Source organism: Pseudopipra pipra, chromosome 8 (genome assembly GCF_036250125.1).
Source record: "Pseudopipra pipra isolate bDixPip1 chromosome 8, bDixPip1.hap1, whole genome shotgun sequence".
Lineage (NCBI taxonomy): Eukaryota > Metazoa > Chordata > Aves > Passeriformes > Pipridae > Pseudopipra > Pseudopipra pipra.
Genome location: NC_087556.1, coordinates 35,704,171 through 35,716,094, shown reverse-complemented (window position 1 = coordinate 35,716,094; position 11,924 = coordinate 35,704,171). Strand labels below are relative to the sequence as shown.

The following is an 11,924-nucleotide window of genomic DNA, read 5'->3' as shown; positions in this document are numbered from 1 at the left end:
ACATGTGAAAAAAGGGTTTAAATCACACTTCTTACCTCTCAGGAAGTCGCTTTCAGAGGGTTATAGGTCATGATTGCAGAGAGCTTACTTTGCCATAGCTGCAGGGTTTTGTCAAATAAATTAAGTACTTGCTGATTTGGAATGAAATAAAGATCTCCACAATTAAGTTTAGAGCCTACAGGTTGGAGTGGTCTCAGGTCATGGCAGAGCCTGAGATGCATCTCAAAGATAGAGGGAACATTGAATGAGAATGTGGAAAAGTTCCAACAGAAAACAAAATAGGATGTATCTAATTCACTCCACTCTTTAACCCACAGTTTTCTCATGTCAGAGAGTTTGGGTCAGATGAGGTAGAGGAGAAAACAGGAGCCAAGGGACAGTGCTCATTTACTGCCAAAGTAGTTGCAAAGAGAGAGTCTTTGTAAATGCCAGCAGGTGCCACCTGTACACTCACTGCTGCACCCTGCATTTGTTCTGGGCCACTGCTCACCAAAACTCAGGTTTTGTACAAAGTTAGTGATCTAAGGAGCTCCTGTCTTTTTTATAGGTGGTGTTAATCTGACAGATTTACCTCAGGGCAGAACGTAATATTGTTCTCAGCCCAGTTTCTGATGGGAGGAGATTTGCCATTACAGAAAGTGTCACAAAGGGAGACAAATAAATGCCAGTTTTGATGACTGCTTCAAGAAAAATATGAGCACTGATCACCCCCTGCCTCCTCCCTCAATTTTCCCATCACATGAGGTTGTCCAGCTCCAGAGAGCAAAGACTATTCATTTGGAAATAGAAAAGTTGACAGTGATCCAATCTGTGCCATGGCCAAGTGGAGACTGAGGGATGCCAGGTTTAAATATTGCTCAGGACCCTTGTGGCATTGACCTAGAGGACTCTCCACCAGCCCAGGAGAAGGAAGATCAAGAGGGCAGGTTTGCTTTTCCTTTTCTACAGTTTGAAGTCCCCTGGGCAGCAATGAACTCTTCCTGAAAGCAAAGGGGGTTTATTGCTAATTTACCGCTAATGCCAGTCATCTCCCTGTGCAGCCATATAGGACTTTCTGCCCTGATGCACTCCCCTAAGTTGGGTTTGCTCATCAATGGGGAATAAAATCCTTTTCCAAGGGGTTATATTCGAAGGGAAGTCTGGAAATCTGTGCTGGTTTAAGAAAAATACTGCAGTGCAAGTTGCACAGAATCATACAAGCACCACATGCTTTCCCTGTTCTGTATCTCTGGGAGAGCAGTTCCAGTTTGTCAGGCCAGTGGAGGTGGGATGAGGAGAGGAAAAACCTCAAATGGGTTTATCAAAATCCTTTGTCAACAAAGACACTAAAACGGAGGGCAAGGAAAACAACATTGTTTAACCAGAACATATAAGTGATTTAAAAACTATTTCACCCTAGAGAGCTGATAAATATGTAGCTTAGACACATGTAAATATTTTAGTTTGTAAAACCTCACTAGGAGGCTGAAAAGAAGGGTTTGTAAGCTCAAAGGGCATACAAAAAATAGGGACCCTGAACTGACATCACTGAACTGATCTGGTATATTTGCTACTACCAGACATCCAAAAAACCCTCTCAACCTCTGCATATTGTTGTCATAGTTTTCAATAATATTAATAAAATAGTGAATTATTAAAAATATTAATAATATATAATAAAATAATATAAATAAAATAAATAAAGAAGTTATTTTATACTCAACTTCACACATATCAAATATTCAGCTATTAAAGGAAATAAATACTATAGACTGTCTCTGACAAGGATGAACTCTATTACCAAGCCTGGAATAGTCTCAGGCTTTTCTGTCTACAGCACTGTCACCATTGACTTAACAGGTGCCTTTGTTACAAGCACAGTTATCAAATTTGACATAAATTAATGGCCTTGTGTTGGGGCATTCTGATCCCTTTCACTGTTGAATTAAGGGTTTTTTTGTATGCCATGTTTATAGCATAAAAATAATGAAGGTCTAGTTTTATAAGACTGACTTTGAGAGTACTGGAATTTCTTATTTAGGTAAATCCAATTATATTTGAAGCATAGAACACCAGAAAAACTCAGCCTCCCTCACACCCCACAAAACTAGTCCATGAGGCAGCTAAAGAGACCTACGAGCTCTCTCCAATGTTAGAAAATTCATACATTGGCTCTGCCAAGGTAACCAAGTCTTTCCTGTCCTTGTGATGGATTTAAGTTGGAGTTAAGCATTTTTATTACAAGTATGGATGGTTATGTGCTAGCAATAACAACACAAAGCTCAAAGAAAGCAAATCCATCCTGGAATTCACACACCACTAAATCCATTGCCTTGCACCTTTCCCCACTTTCAATCCCAGTGAGGGTCCCAGTTAGGGTAGATTTTGTGTTCCAGCAGCTCAAAAAAATGTCAGATAATGAGACACTGATCAGATTCAAAACAGTCCCAGCACCAGGGGCATGGGAGAGCTATTTTAGAAAGCAGATTTAGAAACATAATTACAAGAGAGACTGATGAAGAGCACCTCCTCAATTTCCCTGTGGCCCTTGGTAAGAAATTAAATCAAGTTAGTGCTGGGTAAGCATGGCTGAGCTGTTAGAAATGAGGGAAAGGTTAGTTATCTTCTAAACAATACATACATAATGAACAGAAAATAAAAAGAAAACCACTGTAATGACAAGAAATGAGAAATGTAACGGGTTGTACAGCACCCAACAGTTAGAACTGGCACTAGAAAAGAGCCAGTCAAGAGTTCATTTGGAAGGAATATCTCTGAAATTTTGGAACTTGTGTGAGAACAGTTTTTTCCCTGATCCTTAAAGAGCAGTAATTCTGAAGTTGTTTCTTGAGCCACCACCTGCCAGAAGAGGAAGACAAGATGTCTCTATGGACAGGTAGGAGAAAAAATCCAAAACCTGCCAAAATCAAAATGAATCTTTCCACTGGTGTCATTTAAGCTCTGCATGAGGCTTTAGTAAAACAGGTCCCATCTGATTTTGGGACGAATTTCAGTTTTCTGGAAGCCCCAGGAGAACTGTAAAGCCAAGTGGAGCTGGTGGAATAGCAATAACATGTTTTGCACAGCTGGGAGAGCAGCAGGGATTCAAAATGCTGAACACCCCCAACCTTCATGTTCCCAGGTTTTGATAGGAATTATCTCCTACAGGCCATGTTATTCCTTCCCATATCTAACTGGGTAACCAAAACCTTCTAAGTTATAAACATGGAATGGAAAACAATGAGTAGTTAATTCTTCTGCCTGCTTCTGAAATTTAAATTAATGGAAAATATGGCTGTTTGGAGCAATGCTTATTCTTCGTTTTCTATAAAAAATAAAAAGCAGCACACAGATGTTTGAGCCAAGAAATGGAATCTAAGTCCTGTGGACACTTTTATAGCATCAGTTCAGGTCCCCAAGACCTTGTTTTTCTGCAATCTCAAACCCTCATCTCTCTGTGTTCTCTTTTGTTTAACTAAAGCAGTTTATTTTCCAAATACAAGGATTGTCAGCACTCAGGTTACCTCTGTTTCTGGAGTGAAAGGAGAAACCAGCAATCAGTCTGTGGAGCTTTTCCAAATATGCCTCGAGGGCCCTCTCTAAGAGAGCATGAATCTTTGGCAAACAATGTGTTGTTCCATTAAAGAATGCTACAGATACTTGCTACACAAAATGTGAGGGAAAAATCTCAGAGTTATGGCAGATACCTTTTCTGAACAGACTGGGTCCCTATTTACATTATGGGCTGCTGGAACTCCCCAGACCTCAACTACTAAAACCATTTTCCTGTTACATCTTCTGCTTAATTTAGCAATCTTAACATAAATTACCTTTTTCCTACAAGGCTTTTACAACCTTCTGATAATGACATTGCTGCAACTAACTCTCTTTCTCTCTTTCTTCTCCCTTGTGGGCAATTTTTTATTTTTTTCCTTTTTTTTTTTCCTGAAAGCTTGAAGTTTTCTCTCTATATATAAAGTGCCCAATTCCTATTTTGAAGCATGTTCTCTGTCTTCAGTAACAAGTCTATGAATATTAATACTCCAACATTTATCACAAGTTTTGGAGGAAAAGCCCTTTATCAAAGACATTTGGGCTTGTATGTGAATTTTGATGGATGACCCTTCACAGACTCCACAGCTCACCTATTTTACCCACCTCACGTGGTGATAAACCTGCAAAATCTTATAAAGATTTGAGTGATTGAACCTGCTCCAGCACAGCCAAAATCCCTCTGACACGTGGGTCTGTCAGGGAAAAAAGATCCACTCACCAACTTCCCAAAACAATAACATTGATCCCTTTTTGAGTCAGCTTTTCCCATGCAGCTAATTCCCAAGGAATTTATTCCCAAGTAAATCTGCTGTCTGAAAGGAGGAGTTAAATCTGTGTGCAGATGGAGCACGAGCTTTTTGTGGGATCTAATGGGATTTGCAGTAATGAGTTAAAAGGAATGTGTGTTTGTGTTTAGTCACAGAAAAACAGGGAATCTGTCTAAGCCTCAGGGATTTCTTTGTGTTGATTACCAGGGGATGTTTCACAGAATGCAGCCTTTCATAACCACAGGAACATGATAATCAAAGCAGGATTGTATTGATGCTGCTGGTTCAGCTGGGGAAGGAAGGATATTCCTCTTTCTGGGGTGAAAAGAGAAAGTTTTTACAGTGAAAAGCAATTTATAGGTATCAGCTCAGAGTCACTGCACAGCTACCATTTGTCCAGTGCCCCAGAACCAACTCATTCAGAATTTGTATGTCGAAACTAAACTTCTTAAAGTTCACTGAGGAGGAAAAGGCAGCTGAGAGAAATATCTGCAGCAACGTGTGAAAATCCTGTGCCTGGAGTTAAAACACCACCTGTGGAATGATTTCTGACTCCGGTCACAAAGGATGGACAGATCCTTTGGGGCAAGAAGAAAAGGCAGAGACACAAAAATGGAAATCACTGGATAAACACTGAGCAGTTGAGGAACGTTATCCAGGTGTATTTTGAAAGGAAGGGAATCTTCTCAGGTATTGTTCTGTGTGGATGTGTTAAAATTGCATCCTGCCAGTCCCTGACTGTCAGCACAACCTTTCAGAAAGGAAACCTGTTGGTTTTAGGGCAAATTTTTAAACTTATTTCAACTTGTAATTACAGTAAAAAAAATCCACATTGGTTCCTCACCAAATAAAAGGATGGAAAAAATGATTTAAAGCTATTTTTCCATCTCGCTAGCTTTTCTGTTCTAACATAAGTTGTAAATCATGGCAGCACAGGACAGCACCTTGATTTTTGCTAATGAAGTTCTGTTTTACTGAGCCACTGAGGAAGTACAATTCTTCAGCTGACAGTGATTCCTTGGGCATTGGCACATCCCATGCACTGGCACATCCACAGTGGCTTTTGTGGAGTGCACCTAGGGAAGTAAAGTGTATTTAAGGAGTCATTCTACAAGTAACAATCTCATTCTTACAGGGTACAAACATCAAATGTTACACACCTACAACATTTACATGGTGTTTTAAGGAGCCCCATTTGCTCATAGATTCCCTTTTTCAGGAAATTTGATTTCTGTAGGGAAGCACAATCAGTTCTTCTTCCATCAAGGATGGATGCAGGAACCCCAGAACTGGTACTGGGAGATGGGAGCTGATGCCCTCAGTCCCAGGCTCTCTACAGCACAAAAACAGACAATGACCCTTCCCTAAAACTACATTCAGACTTTTGCAAAATTAGGGAACTAAAGTGAGGTATTTCTATCCCAGATTTTTTGGCCTTGGTTTGAATTCAAGCGAGGACTTAGGACGGTGTCCCCTGAATTTACAAGCTCTTCCTTGGTTTCTTGTTAGCCTAACAAAATGCTATAGAATGACAATTGAAAGCTAAAATATCCCTCAGCCCATATGCCTCATTTTTATGCTGAAGATTTATGTGTGAGGTTAACTTTGTAATTATCCCATTTAAGGGTAGTGCTGGGTTTCTAAATTAAGACTGATGGCATAGATGAACAAGTAAAGGTCATTCTTTGATGCATTAGCTCTCTGCTGATGGACAATTTAACACAAAAATGCTTTGCATTTAGCGTGAAACCTTTTCCATGAAAATCACATTCCACTGCCTGTCTTTATAAATATTAATTCCCAAAATGTACGTGCTTTGTGCAGGTCCTGACAGCCTCTGTAGTGGAGCTGGCAAGTCAGTCAAAAAGAGGCAGGTACAAAACAAAGGTGGTAAAGTTTATTCCAAAGTGTCAAAGGGCATTAAAATACACAGTTAAATATAGAATTTTACCGAGTTTCAGAGCATAACAGTCGGGTTGAAGACACTGAGATAGATGGAAATGGAACAGTCAGCAGTATAATCAAAGCTTAAAATTCACACTGCAGGTGGGAATCCTCCTAAAAGGGCTGTGATAAATCAAGACTGCATTAAAAAATTAAGGTTAGAATAATTGAGTCAAACCCAACAAACAAAACTCCCCAAACCCAAAAGAAAATGATGGTTAGACAGTTTCTGAAGAAAAACAGGGACTACATGCAGAGTTTTTGAAATGAGAAAGTACAAGAAGAGGCAAAGGGAGAAAGCAAGAGGTGTTGCCAGAGTAACAGAAAATGAGGTTGGAAGAAGGCACATGTTTGTGAGCAGGAAATCAAGAGAGAATTTTGAATATCCAATCTGATCTGTGAGGAGCTCGGTCAAAATTTTCCTAGAAAGTCAATAAGTACTGAGCCAGATGGGATTCAGAGGGGCAAAGGTACCAGGAGAGATGAACTGCAGAGCTGAGGGAATTGCCAGGGAAGTCTGAGGGAATAACTGAACTGATTAATAGAACCAGCTCTGCTCTCAGGTACAGTGAACAGCTCTAGACAAGCTGGGCATGCTGCAGGCATGGGCACAGGTTCCCAGGGCACAGGTTCCCAGGGCACAGGTTCCCAGGGCACAGAAAGGCACAAATCATGCTGGTGAAACATCAGCACGAGGAAATTCTGAGCCTCAACATCATATTGCCTTAGAGGGAAACTATTCCCCTAATAGCCATGAAAAAAAAAAGACAAGAATTTGATTTTCTCCTGCTAGAACCAAGCTAAAAAGCTGATGTGCTTATCAGTGTACTGGCCTCTTCTTTCCTGCCTGCTTTGGTTGTTCTATGACCCCTTTTATTTGTAGACCTGGAACTGTATATGATGTCAAGGGGCAGAGGTTTGGTTTCCTCCACACATGAATATAATATATCAGTGTCCCCTGCAGTCCAACACACCTGGTGCTGAATTACAGCCAGTCAGTGACTCCAAGCAGCAAATAATTCAAATGAGAAATCTTTACTGAGCTACTCCTTCTATCTGTGGATCACAGGGATTGTAGCACTTCTTGAATTGCTGTCTTTTTCTCAGGTGCTTTGCTTTTATTCTGCAAAAGCCAGACATGCAAACCTGATTTCAGGGACTGGAAGGTCTCTTTGCTCTGCTGAGCTGCTGTGAAGTCCCTGATTCCTGCCAATTCTCAAAAGAATCTGCAGCTCAAAAACGGGTGCTATAAAACATTTCTCTTGAGTCGAGGAGATCTATGGCCACTGTAAAAGTCCATTGTATGTTACAAGAAAATCTTTACAGAGCTGGCTCCTTAATTTGAACAAAAGAGAAATTATAGCAGAAGGCATAGAGGGATTTTCAAAATGGGAACAGGCAAATAGCAAAATTATCAGAGGTCATGCATTTCAAGGACCTGATCAACTCCAAACATAATGGGATTCTTTAACTGCCTCTGTTAGAGGAGTACAGCGAGTTCCCATTTAAAGAGAGCAAAAGGGGTTTACTTGCCTGACCTTTAAAAAAGTATTTTCTATTGGTGCTATACATATTGCAGTGTGGTGGTACAGAAAAGCTATAGCCAGATTTGTTGTGAGCTGCTTTTGATTTTATTTCAATAATAAACCTTGTTCTCTCTGATTTTGGGTCTCATTTCTTACTTGGAGCAGTCTGATCACTTGACAAGGACTGCAAGAGACTAAATTTACATTCTGTAAGTGCATTAATTTTTGTGTACAATAATAAGGCTTTGAATACATATTTATTAACCTATGCAGTTTGTTAATAAATAAAATTCTAATTACTTTAGTTAGATTAACTTATATATGGGTTTACCCTTTTGAGTTGTTAGCTTCATATACAGAATATAGAATGTTGTCCTGGAATTTAACCAGTGAACTTTGACTGTGAGATTCACTTTCCCTTTTATTGTTATTGTAAAGCACCATTTATATCAAAATAATATATACACACTTTTATCTTTCCTTCATAATAACTAATCCACATTGGTTGTATTTATTACAGAGTAACTGCTTAGATTTGAAGAGCACTGACTTCCAGTAACCCAAAAAGTGATTTCATTTTTGTGGGACCAAAACAGGGCAGTGTCATTATTGAGGGCCAAGTTGGCTACATAAACTTCTGTTCTTTATTTTTCTTTATCCACAGTATAGTTAAGGTTGGGAAGCAAAGATTTGCCTTGAAATATTATTTTTATTTTTTCACTGCACTTCAGGAAATTATATTGGTCCTCACAAGAATCCTTTACTTTTAAAACAGGGTAAGTTAAATCCCTCTGTTAACTCCGATTTTTAAAATACAAATGTGTATTTTTCTCTTGTTGATGGAAACATAACTACTCTTTCCATTTTTCAGGTTACCACACCCCAGAAACATCTGCTGTAACTGGATTTGGCCTCTGTTATGTGTCAACCTGAACCACCTGAGAGGTTCCACACCCAAGAGGAAAAACCCCTGGCACCATCTCAGCCCCTTCTTTGACCAGACTGCTCTTCTGAGGAGAGACAATCACTGAGTCCAGGAGATGCTGTGCATGGAATAACTTGATCATGGTCTGGTTTTCACTTTCCAGATAAGTGCAGTCACACTACAAAATGCAGTACACATTCTTGAAAATAGAGGTTATGATGTCACTTGAAGGGAAAAGTCAGATACAAATGTGTATCATATATGACAGCTCCTTCCTTGCTCTGCACAGATGGTTCTGAACATGTGTTTCTTTACCTGCTGATTCAATACCTCCATCATTTTGTCCCTCAGTGAAATTTCTTTCCTGGGATCCTTGCCAAATGTTTAAATTCAGAGTGATGGTATTTTTTTCTGGGAGGATTGTGTCTCCACAAAGAGCCAAAAAGGCTGCACTGGGAAGCTGTCACACAGTCCTGCTTCTAGAGTTGTGTGTGACAAAGGAAAAAGCTTTAATGTCACTATTAACAAATGTACTATCACTCAGCCTTATCACCTCCTGACATCCCTTGTCTCTCTCTTCCAACTTCCTTTTGTCTTCTCACTATCCTCAGGTGCCTGTCACAGCAAAAAAAAAAAAGAACTTAAACCAACTCCCATGGCTCCCTGGCTAATCTTTTAACTTTCAAAAGTGAATTATACAAATGTACTTCCCCCTCCCCCCAAAACTTCCTCTCTTTAAAACTTTAGGGATGCACAAAACCTCTGGTGGACCAGGGAAAAAAAAGGAAAAAAGAAGAAAGACTCTTGTACAGTGGATTCCATGGACCCAACCTGAAGTATCAAAAAAAAAAAAAAAAAAAGTGAGTTAACACTTGGATTTGTGAAAACAGCATTTAGTTGATGTTAATGGAGCTTATGTGAGTATAATTTTGCATGCAAAGAGCAATGAGTCAAGTCACAGAAGAGGTTTGGAAAATAATGAGACTTTGCCTCACCATATATTATTAATTCTGTGGATATTAATATTTCTCTTCAATAATTCGTGACCTGCATTCATTTCTGTGGGATCCTGATGTTTTCTGGGACAGTCCCACTATCTGGCAAGGGGGGGAATGAATGGGACAGAAGCTCAGGTGTGGAAAACCATTGATTTTTGTAACATTGCAGATCTGAGGTGCTACTGGGGAAGTGAATATATGAGGAGCAAGTGCTTCAGGAAAAAAACACTTGGAGCCTTTAGACAGTTCAATATGTAATTCTGGAAATGCTACAGAGTGTTTTGGCCCCAGTTTCTGTAACCATTTATCAGAGCTAAGAGATTATAGTTAGTTATGGGTGTGCTACAACTGTTTTTCTCCAGAGCTATATCCTTAATTGCATTTCTACACAATATATTCTTGTCTCTTGTAACAGAAGCTGTTGTTTGCTGTATGAAGATTTTGTCAGGGTGCAGAAGGGTGGTTGTGGAGTGGCTGGAGCTGTAGATCAAGCCAGGCCTGAGCACCAAGCAGTTCCCAGGGGCAGTGAGTTGCTGCAGTGGGGTCTGGGAGCTCTCCCAGTGGGAAGGGGCAGCTTTGCTGGGCTGTGCTGGAGCTGCTCTCAGAGGGGATCTGCTCAGGACCCTCTCAGAGCTCACCAGAAAAAATTTCCCTTTCAATTAAAAGCCAAAGACTGAGAATTAGGTCTCAGGAATTTCTATTCCTCTATCAAGACAACTTCCTTCTCTCTCACCCTTGTTCATGTCCCTCCCAGCCCTCCCTGCACTGTGCTGGACCATTCCACCCCAGGAATGATCTGTGCTGGACCATTCCACCCCAGGGCAGAGTTTATCACCCCCACTTGCAAGTAAAGATGCCTTTGGTGTGACTACAAAAGAATCCAAGTTCGATATTGAAAATTTCATTCTTTTTAAACCAGTGGCACAATTTATGAGCAGCTGTGGGACAGGGGGGTGAATTTTAGCAGGGCTCTCATGAAAGATGGATATGGTTCATTCTCCCCATTCATCTTTTTGAACAGTTACATTGGCTCCTTGTGCCATTTACTGTGATGCTGTCAGGACTAAGGGAAAAAATCCTATTCTAGAGAAGCAGAATGGAAGGGAATGAGGTGACTTGTAGGCACTGCCAGGTTGGAATGAAGGGCTTTTCAAGGACCATCAACATATGAATAGGATTACCTTGGATGCACTGGTGACCAGACATATTTTTAGCCTTTGGCAGACAAGAATGGAACCTCTGAAAACAGCAGGAGTGCCACTCAGAATGTAAGAATTCCATCCCAGAGCAGCACAGAGGGGGAGTTGAAATTTTTGGAGAAGGGGACAAGGAGATGGGCAGTGCCATAGTTTTAATTTCTTTTTTTTTTTTTCCTTCTGATTTCAGGATCCTAAAATACCATGTTCCAAATGAATAATAAATGTCAGGTTGGCTGCAAAAGTCTTCCTGGTGCCACTGCACATTTGTGTTGTGTTGATTTTGAAAGATTGGTCATTTGAATCCAGCTGGGGATCTGGTGAGAAACGGGCTGTGAACTTTAGCAGCAAGTTAGGAGAAGCAGTGATTGCCTAAAATTTAAAATTGGTGTCCCTGCCAGAGGAGGGGTTGGCTGATGTTGAAAACTGCAACTTTCAAAAGGAATTTTAGCTCTCTTTTAAAATTCCACCTCCTTTTACTGCAATATTTAACCATTACCCCTGACTTGTGAACTAACCTTTGTACTCTTATGGCTAATAATGTCTGGGATCTGCTAAGATCTGTGACAAAGCAGAATTTTCTAGGCTTGACTGCACCCTCTGTCAAGAGGTTATAAATCAGCTTGAAGTCCCTCTTCCAAATGCAGTGTCACTCTCAGTGCCAAGCTGGTGAGCCTGGTAACATAAAATACATGTAAGTGATAATATAAGTAAGTGATTTCAGTTTAGTGATTTTATGGTTTACATGACTCCATTGAATAAAATCCATGCATATTTTTAAAGATGTTTCACAGTGGGATTATTTTTAAGCCTTTCTAACAAGTGCTGTCAGACTAGCTTAAAACAAAGCAGAAGTGAAATAATAATGAAAAAAGGGCGACATTAGAAAGCATTTTAATCCTCATGGGAACTAAAATCTTAAAATATTTTAGTTAGCTTCTGTTCCTCTGCCTTCATTTTCATATTCCTGAATACCATTAAACTCAACCATATCACCACTTGTCTCCTCATAAAGAAATTTGTCCCATCATAAA

At 40.0% G+C, this 11,924-nt stretch overlaps 1 long non-coding RNA gene across 1 annotated transcript in view; it reads left to right on the top strand.

The window, feature by feature from the left end:
• The window catches only part of LOC135418366 (uncharacterized), a 121,737-nt gene extending 109,979 nt beyond the window's left edge, over window positions 1-11,758 (top strand). The window contains exons 3-4 of the long non-coding RNA XR_010432406.1: window positions 7,937-7,980; window positions 8,643-11,758. This is a non-coding gene — a long non-coding RNA (uncharacterized LOC135418366). The remainder of the gene's footprint in view (window positions 1-7,936; window positions 7,981-8,642) is intronic.
• Window positions 11,759-11,924: the final 166 nt, after the last annotated feature.